The sequence below is a fragment of the Triticum dicoccoides genome, chromosome 4B (assembly GCF_002162155.2).
Source record: "Triticum dicoccoides isolate Atlit2015 ecotype Zavitan chromosome 4B, WEW_v2.0, whole genome shotgun sequence".
Lineage (NCBI taxonomy): Eukaryota > Viridiplantae > Streptophyta > Magnoliopsida > Poales > Poaceae > Triticum > Triticum dicoccoides.
In genome coordinates this window covers 220924632-220949713 of record NC_041387.1, presented here as the reverse complement: position 1 = coordinate 220949713, position 25082 = coordinate 220924632, and positions in this window count along the sequence as shown.

Here is a 25082-nt window from a genome sequence, read left to right as displayed (position 1 = left end):
GGCGGTTGGGCGCGCGACGGCAGGCGGACATGTCCGGGCGGCGAGGTCTCGTCCGGCGGCGGAGAGGGGAAATTTGCTAGGGTTAGGGGTGGATTCCTCCGCAAATTTTGGGGGAGAGGGCCTATTTATAGGTAGAGGGAGCTAGGAGAGTCGAAATGGTGTGCGGTTTTTGCCCACACGATCATGATCGAACGACCGAGAGCATGGAGGGGGTTTGGATGGGTTATTGGGCCACTTTGGAGGGGTGTTGGGCTGCACACAAAAGAGGCCTTTACGGTTACCTAGTTAACTGTTGGAGCATCAAACGATCTCCAAATGGCACGAAACTTGACAGGCGGTCTACCGGTGGTGTACCAAGGCCGCTTGGCAAATCACGGTCCATTCCGAGAATGTTTAACACCCACACACGAAAAGAGGTAAAAGGGGGCGCCGGAGGACATAGGAGTGCCGAATTGCAAAACGGACAACGGGGAAATGCTCGGATGCATAAGACGAATGCGTATGCAAAATGAGATGCACATGATGACATGGAAGTATGCAACATGCAAGCAAATGGCATGGCAACGACGGCGAATAACTGGCAGACACCTGGCGCATCGAATCCGGGGCGTCATAGAGCAACCTCATGAGGACCGCCCTCAGGGCAATGCAGCCTTGCCTCCTCTGCCTCCACCGCCAAGAAGGAATGAAGATCACCACCAGGACGAGAGGGCTGGGGGCTCCCAAGAGCCTCGAGCCATTGCCTGCATCTTGGGAGGCTCACAGGCCATGGCTTCTCACCGTGTCTTCAAGCAGTTCGCGCTCGAGGTGAATGCAGTGTTCCCCAAGCCTGAAGCAACTTGCCCTCTCAAGTGGTCGAAGTGCGCCATGACCTACGATTCCTCAATTCGGCTCAAGTGTGCGGCCACCACTGGCGCGCTCCCCATGCTCTGCTCCCCCATCATCAGCAACGTGACCATCACCAAGACCCTCATTGATGGCGGAGCAGGGCTTAATGTTCTTTCCGTTCAGACGTTCGATAGGCTCCAGGTGTCGTACTACCAGCTGCACCCCACCAAGCCATTCTCAGGAGTGACCGACGGATCGACACATCCGATCGGGCAAGTTCGTCTCCCTGTCACCTTCAGCGAGTGCAACTACCGCACCGAGCTCATTGACTTCGATGTCGCCGACATTCGCCTACCCTACAACGCCATCCTAGGGTACCCAACATTAGCCAAGTTCATGGCGGCCACACACCACAGCTACAACGTCCTCAAGATGCCAGGAAGCAGCGGCATCATCATGGTCGTCTGCCAACAGAAGGATGCAGTGTGCTCCCTTGAGCGCGCCTTCCAGGCCGCAGCAATTGAGAACCCAGAAGAGGAAGACAGCGCCCTCCCTCTTAAGGTCGCCCCCAAGACGAAGAAGCTGCAGCTGGGCCAGGGATCTCATGAGGGAGCATCACTCGAGGATGCAGCGCTGAGTCTCGCGTCTCCGGACGCGGTACCTTCACCCATCACATAGGAAGGCGCGCCCGACACCCCTCTCGGGCTGGGCTCGGGGGCTCTCCTTTGGAGGGCCTCAGATCTAGCCAACGTCGCGAGAGTGGCGCTCGGTCACCATGTGGAGGCACTCTTCAGAGCACTCTTCCCAGGAGAAGGCAGCGGGCGTGGGGCATCGGGCGTTCAGGAGTACATCGGCAAGGCAATCGAGGAGATTCAGCAAGGAAGGGTTCTGCAGGGCGGTCGTCGCCTGCCGCATGGTGCAGCCCATTGCCCTGGCGAGGATAAGGGGTTCCGCGTCTGCATCGACATCCCCGGGCTCAACAGGGCCGGATCTCGGCAGCTCATGTGGCCGTCTCGTGTCGGCCGATGCGAGGATCCGCCACACAGCTACGTCTGCATGCCTTTCGGCCTGGCGGGCGCTACCGAGGCGTTCCAGCGCTGCATGAGGGACGCTCGGGCAGCCTGCAAGGCCAGGCACCAGGTGATCCTTGCGGAGATGGAGGAGCACCTTCAGGAGCCTCCCGGTCCCTCCGAGCCTCCCGGGGCGTGGCACCGGAGCGGCTCATGAGGAACGGCTTCAGCTGCGCGTGTTTTTTGGCTACTTCAACAACTCTTTAGCAACGGTACCAGGTGACATCTCCCTTGTTCGTTCAGTTTGGGGGCGCCCCTCGGGCTGCATCACCCCCAGGCCGTGTGGGTCCGTCCCTACAACATGTATCACTTCCGCACTCATTGGAGCCAGTTACAATCCTTTGCAAGATGCTTTTTGAATTATTGACTACCTGACCGGCGCTTCGTTGCCAAGAACATCTCACGCCCTTGCGAGCCCTCCCACGACCGCCCGCACGAGTCTGTGCTCGGGTCTGTCCCTGCAGCATCGCTAAACCCAAGTAGCTGAGCTCTGGCTCACGAGCTAGCCCCGATGTCACCTCCCGTGGCTCTTGGTGCCTTGTTCTCACATGAGCTAATCATGGGAGGATGAGTGAGGGCGCGCGACCTGGTGCCCCCGTGGCCACGGGAACCGCGTGCCGGTTGTTTTTCTTCAGGATCTTTGCATGAGAAGACTGGGCACGGCGTCTATGCTCGGGTCCGTCCCTGCAGCATCGATAAATCCAGCGGCTGAGCTCTATCTGGCAGGCTGGTCCCATTCACGTCACCTCCTGGGGTCATTGGTGTTTGGCCTTCTCATGCAATAGCCTCAGGAAACTCATTCGGCATAGGCCGCCTAACCATCTCGCAGGACCAACCCAAGCATCTCTAATCAAGACCAGGCGCAACCCGCCTTGAGGTAGGGCCTTGTGAGTCCCGTGCTGGCTCAGGGGTGCCCATATACACCTCCTCCAGCCCTGTCATGCAAGCCACATGTCAGGGCGGGGATGTACACACCCCAGGGGCTCTCCTCAGAGGGAGCCCCCTCCCACGCACCAGTGGAAGCACCATGCTCCGTGCTGGCCGTCGACACTGCTGAGGAGCGGCTACGCCCGTGCAAGAGCGGAAGCGCTATGCTCCGCGCTGGTGATAAACAACTGGGGGCGGCCTCACGGCCGCATTAACCTCAGGGAGCCTCTGGGCTTAGTGACTAGCCTCACCGCTCTGCTCTCCCTCGGGAAGGTAGCGCGAGGGGGTTGGGCACGGGGGCTATGCTTAGGTCACGTCTGGCGTACCCCACCTTGCCACGCCTCACGAGCCTGGTCTTTACGCACCCCTCCCAAGCGAGAGCTCGGCGAGGAAAAGGTATGATGGTCTGTTCGTACGTCAAGGGGGACTCCTGAGCATCGTGTCTCAGGAGCCTAACTGGTCACATAGCCCCTCACCTCTTGGGCTCGTCTTGGTGATCCGGATGACTCAACGACGGCTGAGGCATGCGCGGGGCCGGGCCCTGCCGACGCAGAATGCCAAGACCTAGCTGTCACCCTTCTTTTCAAGCCCGTTCACACGTCAAGGGGGACTCCTGAGCATCGCGTCTCAGGAGCCTAACTGGTCACGTAGCCCCTCACCTCTTGGGCTCGTCCTGGTGATCCGGATGACTCAATAACGGCTGAGGCATGCGCAGGGCCGGGCCCTGCCGATGCAGAACACCAAGGCTCTCCCCTGCATCTTTTCCTAAGCTATTCACACGTCAAGGAGGACTCATGAGCATCGCGACTCAGGAGCAAAACTGGTCACGTAGCCCCTCACCCCTTGGGCTCGTCCTGGTGATCTGGACGACCTAACGGCAGCTGAGGTACGCGCGGGGCCGGGCTCTGCCGACGCAAAAGGACAAAGCAAACGGAAAAGATGAAGGAGCATAATCTAGTTATTACAAGACATACTGTTCCAAACAGATAGTTTTAAAACGCCTCCCCGAGGCATGTCTCATGATGTAGGATAAACAAGCAAAAGCAGAATCACTGGGCCACCCCTTCAGACTTGGGCGTCACCACTACCCGCCAACAGAGCCTCACTGCCAGGTGTGTCACCCATCCCACCGGCTTCAGTCGGAGGACCAACGTCCAGGTACTTTCTTAGCATGGCATCCACGAAGCTCTTCACGGCGGCAGCAGCAGCATCCTAGGAGTCGGCGTCCACCGGAGTAAGGAAGGGGGAGAGGTTGAAGCTGGCATCCTGGAGATAAAGATATCTGAAGACGCATGTCAGAGTCGAGGAAGAAAGTGAGCACGCTTCGCTTTCCACCAGGGATGCAAACCCGTCAACAACATCTTTGAGCACCGCCACAACTTCAGGGAGCAGAGCAGCAGGGCTCTCCCTCGGGGTCGTCACCACCGCCTTTCTCGAGGGATCATCCCCAAAGAGCACCTTGTCGGCCTTGTGGAAGCGTTCCTCGAGGGTGGAAAGGGTGTCGCGCTCCATGGTGGCCACCTTCTTGGCCTCGGCCAGGGCCGCTCGGGCTGCCTCTGCCTCCTCCTTCAGCTTCATCAGGCGGTCATGCTCTCCAGCTTGCTCTAAGGTTGTCTTCTTCACCTCAGCGTCTTGGTTGGCGATGGCAGCTTCCTGGGCCTTTAACTTCTCCTCACGCTCCTAGAGCTGGCTGGCCCGGGCGGCCTGCCGGTCCTAGAGAGCCTTCAGATCAGCCTCCGCCACGCGGCACCGGTCCTTAGCTTCTGTGGCCTCCTGCCGCGCCAGGTCACGCGCCGTGGCGGCCACCCTAAGCACCTTCTGGGCTTCCTCCATGGAACCCCAGGCCGCATGATCGGACACATCAGCCTTGAGCCAACCAGTGATCAGCCCCAGGCGTCCCTGCGCCGAACAACGATCCGGGCCCTGAAGTTCACCCTGGAGGAGGTCCAGCACCGCCCTTGCGTTTTCCAGAGTCCCGGAGGGAGCAGGAGCACCATGAGTCGGCCACACGTTGGGCAAGGGAGGAGACGCCCTCGGCGCCATGGCAGAAGAAACCTCAGCCTCAGGAAGGACCGGGGGCTCCGGGGGCTGGTTGTCCTCAGTGGTCGCGGCAAGGCTGGGTGCTGGAGGAGTCAGGCCTGCCGAGGGCACCGGCACCTCCTAAGGATGGGCATCCACGTCCTCCGGAGATGACATCACCTCTAGGGCTGCGGGAGCAGCGACACTCTTCTTCACCAGGGCCACGATGGCTGTTTCATCGCCTACGACCGCGGCGACCTCAGTACCATCCTTCTGCTTCTTCGACGACTGCTGCCTAACGATAGGAGAAGATGCTCATTACCACTTCAAGAACCAACAAGCGAGGTCAAGGGAGAGACTTACTGGTCGATGAAGGCATAGTGCCTCTTCATGCTCAGCAGCGGGCGCTGGGGTGGAGCAGCTGGTGCCGAGCTCTTGGGGGCAGAGAGCTTGCGGTTGGCGCCGTTCGGGACGGTGTCAGCAAAGGTGGGCTGCTGCTCAAGGGGATCATCGCGGACCTGCTTTTCTTCACGACCGCTCGCTTGGGCTGCTTCGAGAAGGCCACCCCAGACCTCCTAGTGACTCCTGGAGGGCGCGACACCTCCACCACCGGGGGCTCGTTGTCATCGTCATCGTCAGGAAGGTCGCGCAGGAGCTCCCTTTGCACCAGAGCATGATTCTTCCACAACCTTGTCTTCGGTGGCCTCAGAGGATTGGCCGTCGGAGGACAGGTGCACCAAGGTAGTAGGCGGCAAGGAAGACCCCAGCCGCATGAACCTGAGATTGTCGAAGACAGGCATGGCCGCGACAACCTCCTCGGCGTCATCACGGCAGTACAGCGGCAGCCAGTCCTCCGGAGGGACGTTCGGGTCTTTCCTCGTCAGGTAGAGCAGCACCTTGTTCAGCTCCTCCTCGGGAAGGGGGTCTCAGCGCAGGCGGATTTTGTCATCATCACCACCAAGCTTCCACAAGGGCCGGGGGCGGTCTTGAAGCGACACGATGCACTGCTTCAGGAACTCCCTAATGATCATGTCCCCCCGTCAGCTTTGCGCTCTTCAGCTCCTTATCCATCTTCCTCACGAACGGCGTCAGGGAAGGCTCGGTGATCTTCTCAGAACGCCACCACTTCTTGGAGACGGGGAATGCGGTCGGCAGCTTCAGCGAGCTCTGGGAGCTCTTGGCATCCATCAAGACCCACCTCTTCATGGCATCCTCCACCTTCTTCCCGGCGTGGGAGATTACGTTACCACCCCGCACCGCGACAATGCCAATGCACCTGACCGGATTGTCGCCGGTCTTGCGGAGGTAGAAGAAATGGCGAAATAGGGCAACAAAGGGCATCACCCCATGAATGCCTCACAATAGAAGGTGAAAAGGGACAGAAGGAGGATGGAGTTGGCATGGATGTGGAGCGCATGGAGACCATAGTGGTGAAGGATGGCAAAGAAGAAGGGGGAGAATGGAGGTACCAGCCCCGAGAAGATGTTGTGCATGAAGAAGGGGAAGAAGTTGCTGCCCGCAGGATCCCGTGCAGCGGTGGAGACCCAGAGTGTGGTCTTCTTCCACTCATTGTCGTCGCACGCCGTCAGGAGGAGCGTGGTCTGGAGCTTCTCCCCGGTCACGCAGGGCGCCAGCAGCCCTGGCTTGTACCAGGCGGAGCCGATGGCCGGGGCAGGAGCCACGGTCTTCTCGGCAGCCATTGAGCAGAAGATTTGGGGGAAAATCGGCAGATCCGGTGAGTTCTTCCGCTACAGGGAGAAAGGGATCTGGAGCAAGACGAAGAAGGAGCAATGAAAGCCTGGCAGCAGGCGGCACCCCTTTTTGTCAGACGAGAGTAGTTGCCGATGCAGCGTGGGAAACAGTCGCCCACGTCCAATCAATCACCACGCGTCATCAAGGCCGCAGGCGGTTAGGGCCCACGGTGCTCCGCACTTTCCCTTTGGCTTCGCCTAGAAGACAAGTCCGAGCGCGCCTTGGGCCCGGGGGCTATTGTCGGCGTCCTGGACTTGGGGGTATCCAGTCTTGCCTGCCTGCGGCCCACCGCGTGACTCCATCGACGGCCTGGTACGGCCAGCTTCAACACCAACACCGCAAGACCCTCGCGAGGGGCCAAGCCTCACGAGGCAGACGACGCCAAGACCCCCGAAGGAGGTGGCCTCCTTAGGAGGGCTCCCGAGGGGCGGAGAGTTCTATGCAAGTTATCTCATGAGGCTAAGCTGACGTGAGCCGTGACAACCAAGGCCAAGCGGGCGCCAGGCGGGTACAGAGCGCAGGTTTCCTCTTCGGTGCAAGGGAGGCAAGCCACAGGCGCGGACTCCCGAGGAATCAGACAAAGGTTTCCATTCTGGTGCAACAAGACCAAGACCACTAGGACGGCAGGACAAAGGTCATCACCGAGCCCACCGCAGCGTCACGACCAGAGGCTTTTCGCAGGCGAAGACTATTTTTGTCAGGATAGACTATACTGCTTGTCCCCTTTCAAATCCCGCCATTGTGGGATTCCTTCCCACTCATATTTGGGAAGAGGACCAAGGCCAGTATATATAGGACTTAGCCACCACGATAGAAGGGAACCGAAATCAGAACAAGTAGAACACCACACCAGCTCAAGAACACCTCACCTCCTGAGGCTTGTTCATCCACTGTACTAGTTCATCCATAGCCCCTCGAGGCAATCCACCACACCACACTGGATTAGGGTATTACACCACAACGGTGGCCCGAACCAGTATAAATCTCTATGTCTTTGTGTCCCTTTGAGCTCGACACGCTAGGCTAGGAGGATTGCGAGTAGGCAGGCTGGGCAGGTTGAGATCTCCCCACGCACCCCAGAGTTCGAACCTCTCAAGGGTTGCCGGATCCCTAAATCCGACAACATGTACTCGGCAACCTTCAAGCGGAAGCCCAGCGAGGGTGTCGGCCATGACCTGACTAACCACACAAGTCTCTAGTCCAGGTTTATCACCTATTCAGGTTCCATCCACAGGGAGTCCGGCCGAGGTTTCCACATACGGCCCCGAACAATGTGTACATGGTTCCGTGACACCAAACGGACGCTCGACATACCCAGCCACGTGCCTACCGCATCACAGCCCACCCTTCGGGTCAGCGTTGCGCACGACCTCCAGCATACTACAAACACCAGAAACTACTTGCAACTCCTGGACAGAGGACAGGGGGGGTTAATAAATAGGGAGGGGCACTTAAGCATTCCAATGCATGGTAGTAACTGGTCATGGATCACAAACACATAACTTAGTTCCTGAGGACGGTTTCAATGAGACAACCCACCATTTACTCCTACATGGCCTCTCACCGCTACCTTTACCAAATCGTGTTCACACACTTAGCTCACACACAGTAGGACATGTTCATCACCATTCCAATTCATCCCCGATGAATTAGACCTGACTCAACTCTAAGCAGTAGCAGGCATGACAATCAAACATGAATGAGTAGGCACATTAGGGCTCAAACAACTCCTACTCATGCTAGTGGGTTTCATCTATTTACTATGGCAATGACAGGTCATGTAGAGGAAAGGGGGGTTCAACTACCGCAACAAGTAACAGATGAAACGTTGTTGTCCTAATGCAGTAAAAGAGAGCAGGAGCGAGAGAGTGTGATTGTATCGGAATGAACAAGGGTGTTTTGCTTGTGTGGCACTTCTGAAGATAGTATAGTTCTTCATCGGTGTCATCGATCTCATTGTTGGAACCATGTCTACTAAGAGGGGACAATTAGTGGCAAACAAGGAAGAACACAATCAATGCAATGCAACAATATGATGCATGAATGTGACATGGAAATATGTTGTGTTTTGAGCTAATGCAGCTAGCGACCAGATTAAATGAAGTTGGCTTGAATCAAAAATTCAAACTCAAACTCCATATGTGATGGTTTAAATGCCCTTTATATGATTTGTCCTAAACAGTAGTCATAAGTTGTTCTAACATGCATGAAACCAGTACAGTTGGATAGATTGGATTTTTCTAATCATTTTTCATATATAAATTATTTCATTTGGACTTATGGTTGAATTTCTATGAATTTTTGAAGTTTTGGACATTTTGTGCAATTTCCTGAACTAAATTTAATCCAAAAATGACTTATTGCGTCAGCACTGCATCATTGCGATGTCAGCAGGTCAACAGGCCGGGTCCAGGTCAAACCTGACCAGTGGGTCCCACTGGTCAGTGTCATGGTGCTTGTTAGAGTCACTAACATGTGGGCCCAGTCAACGGCCATGTCAGCACAGTCAAAGCTGACGCATGGGGCCACTGTGGTTACTTAAAACTAAATAGGAACTAAACCATGTTTAACTATGCAGTGGGGCCCGGCTGTGAGTGTCTCAGGGGGGATTAGCGCTAATTAAGTGCCTGAACGACGGGGTCCACTGATTAGGTCGTCACCGACGACCTCTGGTTGCGGCGGTGTCCATGCCACAAGCCACGGGAGCGGCGGCCGAGGCCACCAGAGCATGGCCAGGGCTCGTCCGCATCCAACGGAGGTGAAAGGAGGATGCGAGTGGTCGGCGCTCACCAGAGCAAAGCCTGCGGCAGCGGCCGGAGCTCGGCTATGACGGGAATGGCGCTACAGCGCATGGAGAAGCTCTCCGAGGGGCTCGCCAGGCTCCTGGTGAAGCAAGGAGGGCGATGACGCGTGCAGGAGCCACTACTTTGGGCTCTGGGCACGACAGTGCCATGGCCGGTAGCAGGGACCTTTCAGGTGCGGCGGCTGCGCTAGCTGGGGGAAGCAATCAGACGCGGGGAGGGAGGAGGACGGAATAGGACCTCAGTGTGCGTTGTTTGGTGGCGTCAAAGGGCTCGAGGAAGGCCGGACAGTGTCAGAATCACGACGGTGATCGTTGGTACCCGAGGATGAAGATGACATCGATGGCGGCACTCTGAGGTCCTTCTGGTCGTGTGGATCGGCGGAGACGGCGTAGCGTATGATGGCAGAGCTCGTGGGTCGGTCGGGGAGCGAGGGGGATGCAGTGGACACGGCGGCAGCGAACAGTGGCGACGATCTCGCTTGGTGGTGCTCGGCAGAGAGGTATAGGGAAGGGGATGGACACGGGGAAGAGTGAGAGGTGCCCTGGGCGTCTCCAGGCGCAGGTCAGGGCGAGGAAGGGCAAGCAGGAGGTGGCGGGGAGACGTGGCTGTGGTTGATGTGCTGCTGCAACGCAACTGCCCGAGGTTGAAGACAACCTGAAGGTGCTAGTGGGCTGGGTATCTACTGAACTAGGACGGCAACAGGTAAGATGGCCTAGGTAGGTCTTCTGCTCTTTTTTTCCTTTTTGTTTCTGTTTTCTATTATTCTGTAGTCTTTAGGGCTTTATTAAAAATACTAAAACTAACTCAAAAATCATGAAACTGCTTAGGCCCACTGTTTGGAATAATTCCAACGGTAAACATTTTAGTTCATGATTATTTGGACATTTAAAATATTTTATAGCATTTAAGTTCCCAAATGCAAATAGCACATGATTTAATTCAGTGACCCAATGATGTCCTAGAAAAGTGTGCTCCATTTTTGTCAGAGGTTCTAGACCAAAGCAAAGATGATGAACATTTTAGATGGGCATTTCAGGTTCATTGAAAAAGTATTTTAGTAACCCTAGTTGATTTAAGTGGTGCTGGGGGTTTCTATCATCCCCATTTCCAAATTTCTGGGAAATTTAAACATGATGCAGGGAAGCTTAAGCAGTGATAGACAAGGCCTAAGCTAGGGTTGTGACACGCGCCAAAGATGTCGCGGGAAACCACTGCCACCTATGGGACCAGGACGGCCCCTTGCTGGTTCGGTAGGGGAATCACATTGCAGAAAGAGCAGACCAACGCAAAGTAGCACGACAGTGATCACACATCCAATTTTACCTAGGTTCGGGCCGCCGTGAGGTATAAAACCCTACTCCTGCTTTGGTGGATTGATGGGAAAGGTGGTGGTGGTGCATAGTACACTTGCCCGGCAAGGGTTGCTCTGGGGTGGCAGCGAGCACACGCATATGGGGGTGAGTGGTCTCAACTCCTAACCTCTCGAACTGTTGCCATGGGCCTCATTTTATAGATCAAGGGGGTACCACAGTGGAAACTTAGTCATTATACACTGGTATGATAGCAATTAGTGCTATCATACCTAACTCTACACACTGACAACATGCATTTAATGCATCGCTTAGTGTCACGTTGTTGGTTACCTGGCAAGGTTTGCCGGGCTAATTCGCCAGCTCCACGCCTGCTTGCTTGACACGTCACTGGACGGATGTCATCTCTGGGTACACTTGGTAGGAAGTGGCCGCCATGCGGCGAATGGCTGCCACTTAATCATGCTGCGTCTTCACACCGCACTGATCGACGATGTTGGTTGTGGTGGAGTAGTTGGTGAGGTGATTTGGTCTCCCCGAGTCCCAGCAGGTCCTGCCGGGACGCCTTGGTTGTTTCCTTCTGGGGGTGGCCTCGCCCCTTGCCGGGTGATACGTCTCCGTCATATCTACTTTTCCAAACACTTTTGCCCTTGTTTTGGACTCTAACTTGTATGATTTGAATGGAACTAACCCGGACTGACGCTGTTTTCAGCAGAATTGCCATGATGTTGTTTTTTGTGCAGAAAACAAAAGTTCTCGGAATGACCTGAAACTCCACGGAATATCTTAGAATAAATAATAAAAAATCCTCGCAAAAGATGAAGACTGGGGGCCCACACCCTGTCCATGAGGGTGGGGGGTGCCCCCCTCCTGGGCGTGCCCCTACCTCGTGGGCCCCCTGGTGGCCCTCCGACGCCAACTCCAACTCCATATATTGGCTTTCGGGGAGAAAAAATATCAGAGGGAAGAAATCATCGCGTTTTACGATATGGAGCCGCCGCCAAGCCCTAATCTCTCTCAGGAGGGCTGATCTGGAGTCCGTTCGGGGATCCGGAGAGGGGGATTCGTCGCCGTCGTCATCATCAACCATCCTCCATCACCAATTTCATGATGCTCACCGCCGTGTGTGTGAGTAATTCCATCGTAGGCTTGCTGGACGGTGATGGGTTGGATGAGATTTATCATGTAATCGAGTTAGTTTTGTTAGGGTTTGATCCCTAGTATCCATTATGTTCTGAGATTGATGTTGCTATGACTTTGCTATGCTTAATGCTTGTCACTAGGGCCCGAGTGCCATGATCTCAGATCTGAACCTATTATGTTTTCATGAGTATATGTGAGTTGTTGATCCTATCTTGCAAGTCTATAGTCACCTACTATGTGTTATGATCCGGCAACCCCGAAGTGATAATAATCGGGACCACTCCCGGTGATGACCATAGTTTGAGGAGTTCGTGTATTCACTATGTGCTAATGCTTTGTTCCGTTTCTCTATTAAAAGGAGGCCTTAATATCCCTTACTTTCCAATAGGACCCCGCCGCCACGGGAGGGTAGGACAAAAGATGTCATGCAAGTTCTTTTCCATAAGCACGTATGACTATATACGGAGTACATGCCTACATTACATTGATGAATTGGAGCTAGTTCTGTGTCACCCTATGTTATGACTATTACATGACAAACCGCATCTGGCATAATTATCCATCACTAATCCGGTGCCTACGAGTTTTCCATATACTGGTTCTCGCTTATTTACTTTTCCGTTGCTACTGTTACAATCACTACAAAATACCAAAAACATTACTTTTGATGTCTTTACTTTTGTTACCGTTACCACCACTATCATATTACTTTGCTACTAAACACTTTGCTGCAGATACTAAGTTTCCAGGTGTGGTTTAATTGACAACTCAGCTGCTAAGACTTGAGAATATTCTTTTGCTCCCCTTGTGTCGAATCAATAAATTTGGGTTGAATACTCTACCCTCGAAAACTGTTGCGATCCCCTATACTTGTGGGTTATCAAGAACTTTTTCTGGCGCCATTGCCGGGGAGCATAGCTCTATTCTTTGAGTCACTTGGGATTTATATCTGCTGGACACTATGAAGAACTTGAAAGACGATCGAACTACTATTTTGCCCTCAACTATGAGGGGAGGTAAGGAACTGCCATCTAGCTCTGCACTTGATTCACCTTCTGTTATAAGTAAGCTTGCGACACCTAAACCTGCTACTGCTATGAATTCTGATATGTCGCATGTTATTGATGATGCCACTTCTGCTATGCATGATACTTATGATGAAACTACTTCTATGCTTGATACTACTGTGCCCCTTGGTGAATTTCTAGATGAACAAATTGCTAGGTCTAGAGAAAGAGAAATTATTGAATCTGAATACGATGATGATAGTGATGATGAGAATATGCCTGCTATTCCTGAGGGTTATCTTTTTGATGCTGAATCTTCTGTAGCTATTTTTGCCTGCCAGGATAGATATGAACTTAAGAGGCTGCTAGTTAAATGGAGTAAAGAATCTCTTAGAGATAGAATGAGACCCGACCCTGCTTTTGCTACTTCACCTATCTGTGTTCCCGATAAGGATTATTATGAATTTTCTGTTGATCCAGATATAATTACTTTGGTTGAGTCTGATCCTTTCTATGGCTATGAATCTGAAACTGTTGTGGCACATCTTACTAAGTTAAATGATATATCCGCCCTGTTTACTAATGATGAGAGATCGCGCTACCTTTATTTACTCAAAATATTTCTGTTCTCATTAAAGGGTGATGCTAAGATATGGTTTAATTCTCTTGATCCTGGATGTGTACGTAGTCCCCAGGATATGATTTATTACTTCTCTGCTAAATATTTCCATGCTCATAAGAAACAAGCTACTTTGAGGGAAATATACAAGTTCATGCAAATTGAAGAAGAGAGTCTCCCACAAGCTTGGGGGAGGCTTCTCAAGTTACTTAATGCTTTGCCTGATCATCCTCTTAAGAAACCTGAAATACTTGATATATTTTATAATGGACTAACTGATGCTTCCAAAGATCACCTGGATAGTTGTGCTGGTTCTCTTTTCAGGGAAAGAACACCGGATGAAGCGGAAATTCTATTGAATAATATGTTGACAAATGAAAATAATTGGGCACCTCCTGAGCCATCTCCTGAGCCAGTTCCAGAGCCAATTACTGAGCCTATTCCTAAACCAACTCCGAAGAAGAGAGGTGTTCTATTTCTCAGTCCCGAAGATATGCAAGAGGCAAAGAAATCTATGAAAGAAAAAGGTATTAAAGCTGAAGATGTTAAGAACTTACCTCCTATTGAAGAAATACACGGTCTTAATTTACCGCCTGTTGAAGAAGTATATGATCTTAATTCCTTATTCACTGAAGAACCTCCTGATCTCGATATCCCGACACAGGTAGTAAAGGTAAATTCTCTCTATACATATGATAAAGCTAAAGTCCCTCCTACTAAAATTGCTAGTCAGTGCTTGGATGAGTTTGATGACTTTATGTTTAAGCAAGATGACTTTAATGCTTATTTTGGTAGACAATTAAAACAGAATACCTTTATGATTAAACGCTTGGGTGATTTTATGGCTAATATTAGAGGTGAACTTAAACTTGTTAGCAAACATGCTTCCATGGTTACCACTCAAGTAGAACAAGTACTTAAAGCTCAGAAAGAAGTGCTTGATGAAATGAATAGTAAGAAAAATGATTATGCTGTTAGAGTGGCTACTAGAACTGGTAGAATGACTCAGGAACCTTTGTATCCTGAAGGCCACCCTAAGAGAATCGAGCAAGATTCTCAGAGAAATAATATTGATTTACCTAGTTCTTCTAAAAGGAAGAAAAAGAAAAATGATAGGACTTTGCAAACTTCTAGTGAACCTATTGCTGAACCACCTGAGAATCCAAATGATATCTCTATGTATGATGCTGAAACACAATCTGGTAATGAACATGAACCTAGTGAAAATAGTAATGATAATGTTCATGAGGATGCTCAACCTAGTAATGATAATGATGTAGAAGTTGAACCTGCTGTTGATCTTGATAACCCACAATCAAGGAATCAACGTTATGATAAAAGAGACTTCGTCGCTAGGAAACATGGTAAAGAAAGGGAACCATGGGTTCAGAAACCCATGCCTTTTCCTCCAAAACCATCCAAGAAAAAGGATGATGAGGATTTTGAGCGCTTTGCTGAAATGATTAGACCCATCTTTTTGCGTATGCGATTAATTGATGTGCTCAAAACAAATCCTTATGCTAAGTATATGAAGGATATCATTACTAATAAAAGAAAGATACTGGAAGCTGAAATTTCCACCATGCTTGCTAATTATACTTTTAAGGGTGGAATACCAAAGAAACTTGGAGATCCAGGAGTACCTACTATACCATGCTCCATTAAGAGAAATTATGTTAAAACTGCTTTATGTGATCTTGGAGCTGGTGTCAGTGTTATGCCCCTCTCTTTATATCGTAGACTTGATTTGAATAAGTTGACACCTACTGAAATATCTTTGCAAATGGCTGATAAATCAACTGCTATACCTATCGGTATTTGTGAGGATGTGCCTGTTGTAGTTACAAATGTTACTATTTTAACGGACTTTGTTATTCTTGATATTCCCGAGGATGATAGTATGTCTATTATTCTCTTGGAAAACCTTTCCTTAATACTGCAGGGGCTGTTATTGATTACAACAAAGGCAATGTCAATTTTCATGTTAATGGTAATGAGCATACGGTACACTTTCCGAGGAAACAACCTCAAGTTTATAGTATCAACTCTATTGGAAAAATTCCATCGATTATATTTGGAGGTTCTGAATTTCCTCTCCCTACTGTCAAGAAAAAGTATGATATTCTTATTGTTGGGGATTTTGATATCCCCGTTGACGTAACTTAGTGTTATTCGAAATTTCTCCGGTTCCATGTTATTCGGAATGAGTTTGTTAACAAGACTTGATCAACCTTGTTAGTGGAATCATTTTGATAATCACGAGATGGATGAAACTAGAAGCACAACTTTCTGTACCCTCTTTATATTTTCTGTTATTTAGTAGAAATAAAGTGAAATAGTATTTTTTCTGTCTGTTTCCTGACTTATCCGTGCAATATAAAAATATCCCGAAAATAAAAGTCCTCAGAATGCCATGCCAATTTAATATGATTTTTTCGGGAATATTTGAGGATTTACTATGCAAAAATTACCGCGGGGGGAGCTGCCACCTGGCCACGAGGGTGGAGGGCGCGCCCCCCTACCTGGTGGGCCCATGGTGGCCATCCTCCACTTATACCTGCACCCATCTTCTTCCTCTGCCTCACACAAACACGAAAAACCAACTCAAGCACGAGTTCCAGCCCCCGTTGCTGTGATTTTCGATCTCCTTGCTCAAAGCACCTCTCGCAAAGCTGCTTAGGGAGATTGTTCCTTGGTATGTGACTCCTCCATTGGTCCAATTAGTTTTTGTTCTAGTGCTTTATTCATTGCAAATTTGTGCTGCATAGGTGACCATGTTCTTGAGCTTGCATGTCAAATTTATATGGTTCCAAGTAGTTCTAATGCTTGGTATAGGCTCTAGGCACTTGTGGGAGTTGTTGCTATCAATTTTATTGAAGTTGGTTCACTTTTATTTGAAGTTACTAAAAATTTCAGATTATTTCAGAAAATAATGAAGAGACTTTTGAGGGGCTCGTCGAGTCGAAGCTCGAAGGAAAAACAAAAGGAAGAAGAGCAGAAGGCCAAATTTAATTTGCCTCGCACCACGGAGGTCCGGCCGTGTGAATGGCCTTCCAATGACTTCTTGAGGAGAGTCAGGATTTATGAGGATTTCTATTTGTTGATTGAGAATGCTGGCTCACCGACTTCCTCTGCGACCACCGTCATCAGTATCTCTTACTCACAAATACTTTTGTGCAAAACTTCTACTTTTTCCCTAAGAAATCACCTCCAACAGTAGAGTTTCATTTATATGACATTGTTAAAGAGATGACATTAGCTGAATTTTGCAAGGTTTGCAAAATACCCTCTGAGGGCACCTTAGATGAACCACACCATAACGAAGTAGAAGCTTTTATTAACACTATCACTATGGGAGAAACCAGGAAGGTTTCTGATGCAAGGATTACTAGCATACATTTTCCTGTTTTACGCTACTTTGCCTTATTTGCTAGTCGTTGCTTGATAGGTCGCGGGAACTGTGGAAACCTTAGTGTCCCTAATATTATTATTTTGTTCCATGGTTTACACTGCAATAACTCTGTTAGTATGGGTGGAATTGTTTAACTTGTCTGTAGGTCCTCACATCATTCTGTGGGCGGCTCTTCAAGCCTATCGGAATCCTACACTAGCCCCGAAACCAGAGCCACAAGATGAGCCTCCACGACAGTATGTTTATTCTTGGGATCCAGAGGTGGTTGCCAGCCAGTGGCAGTCAGAGTCTTCTTCATCGCAGTATGACCCCAGCTTCACCTACGGGTATCCGCCAGGCTATCCCTGGCAATAGACCAACTTAGGCCAAAAGCCTAAGCTTGGGGGAGTACGTATTTCCCACCGACATTACATTCATGTTCACACACACTCATTGCTAGATGTCGGTGCTCATACTCTTTCACTGTAATATACATGCTAGTTTATTTTCTTTTTCCTGCTTTCTTCTTGTGTGTTTGATAAACTTTAAGAAAAAAACCAAAAAATTAGTAGTAGTTTATTTCTTTGCTATAGTAATTAAAAAGAAAAACCCAAAAAGATTTCCCGTTCTTCTTTTGCTTGTTGGGAGCTTTCCTATGTAAATAGTTTTATTTTCTTTTCTTTCTTTTGGGGGTCGAGAAGACTATATTGAAAATGCTTAGTGGCTCTTATGTGCATGATTGTTTATTTAACTTAGAGCCCATATTACTCGTCTTCTCTCTTGAGTTGAATGCTTGCAGATTCCAGCTTAGTCCAATGCACGTGCACTCTTATTATTATACACATCATTCGGTCGTGCAAGTGAAAGGCAATAATGATGATATACGATGGACTTATTGGGATGAGAAAAGCTGGTATGAACTCGACCTCTCTTGTTTTCATAAATATGATGATTCATCGTTCCTAAGTCAGCTATTATGAAACAAACATATTTGCAATGACATTTAGAGATTATAGTTGCTTGTGCCATGCTTGATTAGCTATGAGTTATAATGGTTTACCTTGCGTGCCAACATGCTATTAGAATGATTATGATGTGGTATGATGGGATGGTATCCTCCTTTAAATGAATTGAGTGATTAGACTTGGCACATGTTCACGCATGTAGTTGAATCAAATCAACATAGCCTTCATGATATCTATGTTCATGGTAGATTATATCCTACTCATGCTTGTATTCGGTGTAAATTAATTTTAATGCATGTTTACGACTGTTGTCGCTCTCTCAGTTGGTCGCTTCCCAGTCTTTTGCTAGCCTTCGCATGTACTAAGAGGGAATATTGCTTGTGCATCCAAACTCCTTAAACCCCAAAGTTGTTCCATATGAGTCCACTATACGTACCTATATGCGATATTTACCTGCCGTTCCAAGTAAATTTGTATGTGCCAAACTCTAAACCTTCAAATAAACATTCTGTCTTGCATGCTCGAATAGCTCATATATCAACTTGGGCTGCCCTTATCTTCCGTGTTAGGCGGGTTATTCTCAAGAGGATTGGACTCCGCTCCTCATTCACGAGAAAATGGCTGTTCGCCGGGATGCCCAGTCCCATGCTTTATGCAAACTAAATCAAAATAATTGCAAACAAAACTCCCCCTGGGACCCATTGAATGTTGGAGGCACTCGTTGTTTCGAGCAAGCCATGGATTGATGCTTGTGGAGGAGGGGGAGTATAAACTTTACCATTCTGTTTGGGAACCGCCTATAATTTGTTTAGCATGGAAGATATCATCGTCTCTTAGTTGTTATGTTGACAATGAAAGTATGCCGCTCAAAATATAATTTATCTCTATTTTAAAATCGAGCTCTCGCACCTCTACAAATCCCTGCTTCCCTCTGCGAAGGGCCTATCCATTTACTTTTATGTTGAGTCATCATTCTTCTTATTAAAAGCACCCGCTGGAGAGCACACTGTCGTTTGCATTCATTATAATTGGTTTATATTGGGTATGACTTGACTGGATCTCTTTTACCATGAATTACAATGTTTAGTCAGTCCTTGATCTTTAAAGGTGCTCTGCATTTATGTTTTGCGGTCTCAGAAAGGGCTAGCGAGATACCATTTTGTTATATCATGTTATGATTATTTTGAGAAAGTGTTGTCATCCGAGTTTTGTTATTATGGATCACTAGCTGATTATGCTATTGATATGAGTAATTGTGAGACCTATGTGTTATTGTGAGTATGGTTAGTTCATAATATTTGCTGAAACTTGAATGCTGGCTCTTCATGTTACAACAACAAGAGCAAATAGAGTTTGTAAAAGTTTTACTTTTTCTCTTTCAGTCTGTCAACTAAATTGCTTGAGGACAAGCAAGGGTTTAAGCTTGGGGGAGTTGATATGTCTCCGTCGTATCTACTTTTCCAAACACTTTTGCCCTTGTTTTGGACTCTAACTTGTATGATTTGAATGGAACTAACCCGGACTGACGCTGTTTTCAGCAGAATTGCCATGATGTTTTTTTTGTGCAGAAAACAAAAGTTCTCGGAATGACCTGAAACTCCACGGAATATCTTAGAATAAATAATAAAAAATCCTCGCCAAAGATGAAGACCAGGGGGCCCACACCCTGTCCACGAGAGTGGGGGGCGCCCCCCCCTCCTGGGCGCGCCCCCTACCTCTTGGCCCCCCTGGTGGCCCTCCGACGCCAACTCCAACTCCATATATTGGCTTTCGGGGAGAAAAAAATCAGAAGGAAGAAATCATCGCGTTTTACGATAGGGAGCCGCCGCCAAGCCCTAATCTCTCTCGAGAGGGCTGATCTGGAGTCCGTTCGGGGCTCCAGAGAGGGGGATTCGTCGCCGTCGTCATCATCAACCATCCTCCATCACCAATTTCATGATGCTCACCGCCGTGTGTGAGTAATTCCATCACAGGCTTGCTGGACGGTGATGGGTTGGATGAGATTTATCATGTAATCGAGTTAGTTTTGTTAGGGTTTGATCCCTAGTATCCACTATGTTCTGAGATTGATGTTGCTATGACTTTGCTATGCTTAATGGTTGTCACTAGGGCCCGAGTGCCATGATTTCAGATCTGAACCTATTATGTTTTCATGAATATATGTGAGTTGTTGATCCTATCTTGCAAGTCTATAGTCACCTACTATGTGTTATGATCCGGCAACCCCGAAGTGACAATAATCGGGACCACTCCCGGTGATGACCATAGTTTGAGGAGTTCGTGTATTCACTATGTGCTAATGCTTTGTTCCGGTTCTCTATTAAAAGGAGGCCTTAATATCCCTTAGTTTCCAATAGGACCCCGCTGCCACGGATAGGACACAAGATGTCATGCAAGTTCTTTTCCATAAGCACATATGACTATATACGGAATACATGCCAACATTACATTGATGAATTGGAGCTAGTTCTGTGTCACCCTATGTTATGACTGTTACATGATGAACCGCATCCGGCATAATTATCCATCACTAATCCGGTGCCTAAGAGTTTTCCATATACTGGTTCTCGCTTATTTACTTTTCCGTTGCTACTATTACAATCACTACAAAATACCAAAAACATTACTTTTGCTGTCTTTACTTTTGTTACCATTACCACCACTATCATATAACTTTGCTACTAAACACTTTGCTACAGATACTAAGTTTCCAGGTGTGGTTGAATTCACCACTCAGCTGCTAATACTTGAGAATTTTCTTTGGCTCCCCTTGTGTCGAATCAATAAATTTGGGTTGAATACTCTACCCTCGAAAACTATTGCGATCCCCTATACTTGTGAGTTATCATCAGGCTTGCCTGCCCGGCAAGAGAGGCTTCTCTCTGGATAATATCCGGTCCTTCTGCCTTAGTCTTGGTCCCTCATGGTCTGTTTAGTTGGTTCTTCGAGTCTCTTGGTCTCTTGCTCTGGTGCTTCAATCTTTGATCTTGTGCCTGTGCATAGTCATGTCAACAGGCCCTAGGTCTGTTGCACCGACACCAGCCCCATAGGTCCTACCTCGGCTTGATCCATCGTATTAAGACTTGTATACTGGGTCTTAACCATGGACCATGCCTCCCTCGTCCCTTCCCGACAGGCGGACACCTTCCCAACCTGGATCCGGCGCCAAGCTCTTTTCAACTGTTCGGCTAGGACGGCCATGTCTTCAGACACCTACAACACTTCGGGCCATAAAGCCTTGAAAACATCCTTCATTGATTTCCATGCACTCTCATGCACCACAGATAGATGAGCCGCTGCTACTTCTTGAGCTTCCATTGTTTTTCCCCTTGAAGTGGAAAGGGGTTGTCAATCCCTTCACGGTTACTTGCAAGGATGAGATCTGATAGAGATAGGTATAAAAGATAAATAGAAGTGCAAAATAAAATAAAGATAAACAATTTGCAGCAAGGTATTTTTGGGTTTGGGGTTTTATAGATCTAAAAATAATGTGATAAAAGATAGACCTGGGGGCCATAGTTTTCACTAGAGGCTTCTCTCTTGAAAGCATGCATACGGTGGGTAAACAAATTACTGTTGAGCAATTGATGGAAAAGAGAATAATTATGACAATATCTAAGGCAATGATCAATAGTATAGGCATCACGCCCGTGACAAGTAGACCAACTCCTGCCTGCATCTACTACTATTACTCCACACATCGACCGCTATTAAGCATGCATCTAGTGTATTAAGTTAACAAGAACGGAGTAACGCCTTAAGCAAGATGACATGATGTAGAGGGATAGATCCAATCAATATGAATAAACCCCACCTTTTTATCATTAGTGGCAACAATACAAATACGTGCCATGTCCCCTTCTGTCACTGGGAATAAGCATCGCAAGATTGAACCCATTACAAAGAACCTCTCCCATGGCAAGAAAAAATTAATCTAGTTGGCCAAACCAAATCAATAGATCGGAGAGAAATACAAAGCTATCTTAATCATGCATAAAAGAGTCCAGAGAAGGCTCAAATAATGTTCATAGATAATCTGATCATAAACCCACAATTCATCGGATCTCAACAAACGCGCCGCAAAAGAAGATTACATCAAATAGATCTCCAAGAACATCGAGGAGAACACTGTATCACTACTAGGGGAAAGCCTACTAGTAGCACTTGAAATACCAATAACAGTAGCACTGGAGCGTTGGGTCCAGCGCTACTGCTAACACGCTACAGCTAAGTTGTAGCAGTAGCGTTGCGCTGACCAGCGCTACTGGTAAGTATGGTTAGCAGTAGCGCTGGTCAGGGCAGTGCTACTGCTAGCTATTTGTAATGCTATAACAAAGCAAGCGCTGCTGCTAGATGCACTCCAGCGCTATTGCTAGTATTCCTGCTTTCACAGATTCATACCCCCTCTACGTATTTGTGATGTATATGTGCAGGCTCTATACAGTAGTTCCATCAGTTCATAATAAACATACACTATTCTCATCATATCATACACATACAGTAGTCTCGTCATACCATCATCATCATCATCATCATCATCATCATCATCATTTAAGACAAATATCATGACACTCAAAAATAGCGTTACACAAGTCATGTCATTTCTAGAATAAGTGCAACTGCATGGTCATGGCACACACACAAGTTTCATCATCTCTATCTACACCATGATGTAGAAGAGAAGAGCGACCAGCATGAGCTAGAGCGCGACTATTAGTACTTGAGGCACCGGCGGTTTCACCCCCGCTCTTGCCGGAGCGACCACCTCAAGTAACTACTTTCCGCTTCGGCTCTGCTGTCGAACCCTCTGTGGCTAGCACCTAGGTACTTGTCCACCTGGGCCTGAGTGTCTGGGTAGTGGTCGTAGACTCCTGGATCCCTCCCAATGAACACGGCGTAGCAGTCCTTCGCCATCTCTGATATATCTACCTGCATCATCAGTTGATGAATTGAACGATAATATGCTACATAATGTACTTAAGAAAACAAAGGGCATAATTAGCAAAATACAAGCAACCTATAGTAAACATAAATAACGAAGTTTCTCATACCCACACGAATTAACTATTGTGATCTATGCTAGTTCAGGACCACGGTTTAATTACATCACATAGTTTTGCCGTGCATAAATTCAAAGTTTTGCCATAGAAACACATTAGTGACACATTGTCATCGACAATCAGTCCTCTATGTCGGCGGTCCAATCTTCATAGTCAGGGAGGAAGCACCTGAGCTTCTTGAAAGGCTTCAGGTCCAGACATTGAGCGAGTAGCAGTGCTCGGACATCATCCAACATGATTGGCCCATGGTAGAACATCCCAGTTGTTCGAGGACCTGCTTCATGATCACTTGGGCAAGTTCACATTGTACGTGATAAAACTCAACTCGGATTCGATGACCCGGTGTATTTCCTATGCTTGTGGCCTAGTTGACAATCTCGACATCGTTGGTAGTAGCTGACATGCGAAGGCGTTGATTATCCCTTTTGTACTTGAGCAGGTGATGCATGAGGTAGAATCCATCAGCCGTACTTGTGTATGGTTGCTGGATGCAGCAGAAGTCGGTCTTATGGCTGAAAACCAGCCCGTTCTTCCTGTACTTTTTCACCTGGACATATCCACCAGACAGGCTAAAGGTTAATAGGGCACTATCGAGAACACTCTTTATGTGCATGTAATCCTTTTTCTTGATGTTCTTCAATGAGTCCAAGTACATAGCATGGGAGTATTATGGGTACAAAACGATGAGGACGACGCCCCCCCTCCCATTGCGCAAATTAAGTACACCTCAAATTAGCCTCCATGCTTGCAAAGGAATGATTAAAACTTATGAAAGGAGATGCGCGGATGACTTACATTGCCTGAAAATGTAGGAGAATCGCTTCCTTGTCCTTATTAGCGATCAAGAAGTCGATGATGTACTTGCTCGCATAGTCATGGTGCTCTTTGCAGACTGCCAAGAAGCTCTCATGCATATAGTACGGGTCCGCGATGCAGATATATTGTATGTTCTCGATCCTAGTGAAGTAGTTGAGATACAGCGCATACATGTGGATGAACTAGAAATCCAGCTTGGTCATGTTGAATATGTCGTAGATGTAGTCAAATCGCAGGATGAACTTATCTGCGGGATATCTCTCGACGTACAACTTCCCGCCCGACACCTGAGCCGCGTAAAGCGGGTATCCTGGTTTTTCCACGATGGGAAGGCTTTTCTATCTGGCCAGCACATCTTCATGGAGTCTCCTTAGATCATTGTTCAGTATGTGCTCTAGCGCTTTCACACATAGGATCGGGTTGCCGGCGACATGGAAACGCTTCACACCTTCAACAGGTATTCTGTCTACCACCCGGGGCTTCAGAGGTGGCTGGCTGCTTGAAGCAACTCTGGTGCCTTTAGGGCCTTTCCTGTCCGGTCTCCTCCTTTGCTTCTTGGCGGGTGGAGGTAGTGAGCGTGCCATACCTTCCCTAACCACCACACCCAGTTCCCTCGGGCTAATCAGTGGATGGACCTCGGGTTGTTGCTGGGTGGAGGCGACATCTGGAGGCCTCTCCTGCGAGGATCGTATGAAGAGAGACCTTTTGCATTCCGCCTTAGGACGTTCCGGCTCCGGCAAATCAGGCAGCAACACGTCCTAATCTCCATGCTCATAACCCGAGTCATAGTCCCGAGCCATCAATTCTCCATCATCATAGGCGGTATTGATATAGTTGAGAGGGTCATCCTCCTCCTCCTCCATAAAATCATCAAGATTTGCTTCTTCGATGACGGGGGCGACGTCATCTGGCACTAATGGAGGCTCTCCCTCGCGTCGTCCGCTATCACCCGCCATGACAGGTGTAGGTAATTTGGTAGGTGGGGTGGTGTTCATACCTTCTTGAGAAGTTGTCGTTGGTGTGATACTGGGCGCCTCGACACAAAGAAGGGTCTTCGGCAAAGTCAAGAACCAGCTCTTGCATGCGCCAATCCATTTAGGGGTCTCCTCATCATCGACTAATATCGGAGGAAGCAAATCCTTGAAGCCCGCTAAGGCACTGGCCACGTTAACCTTGAAGACGCCATCGGGAATCTATCGGTTATGGAACTTGCGGTCCTTCGGCTTCATGATTGTTGCCTTTCCCACGGCCACCTTCTGGCCCTTGATGTCGTGGAGTAGGGTGCATGGGTTATCGTCGGCCTACGAAGAAACGTCAAATATTCGAAAGGCAACTGAAACGGAAGACTATAGACATGCTGGTGAAAAGAGT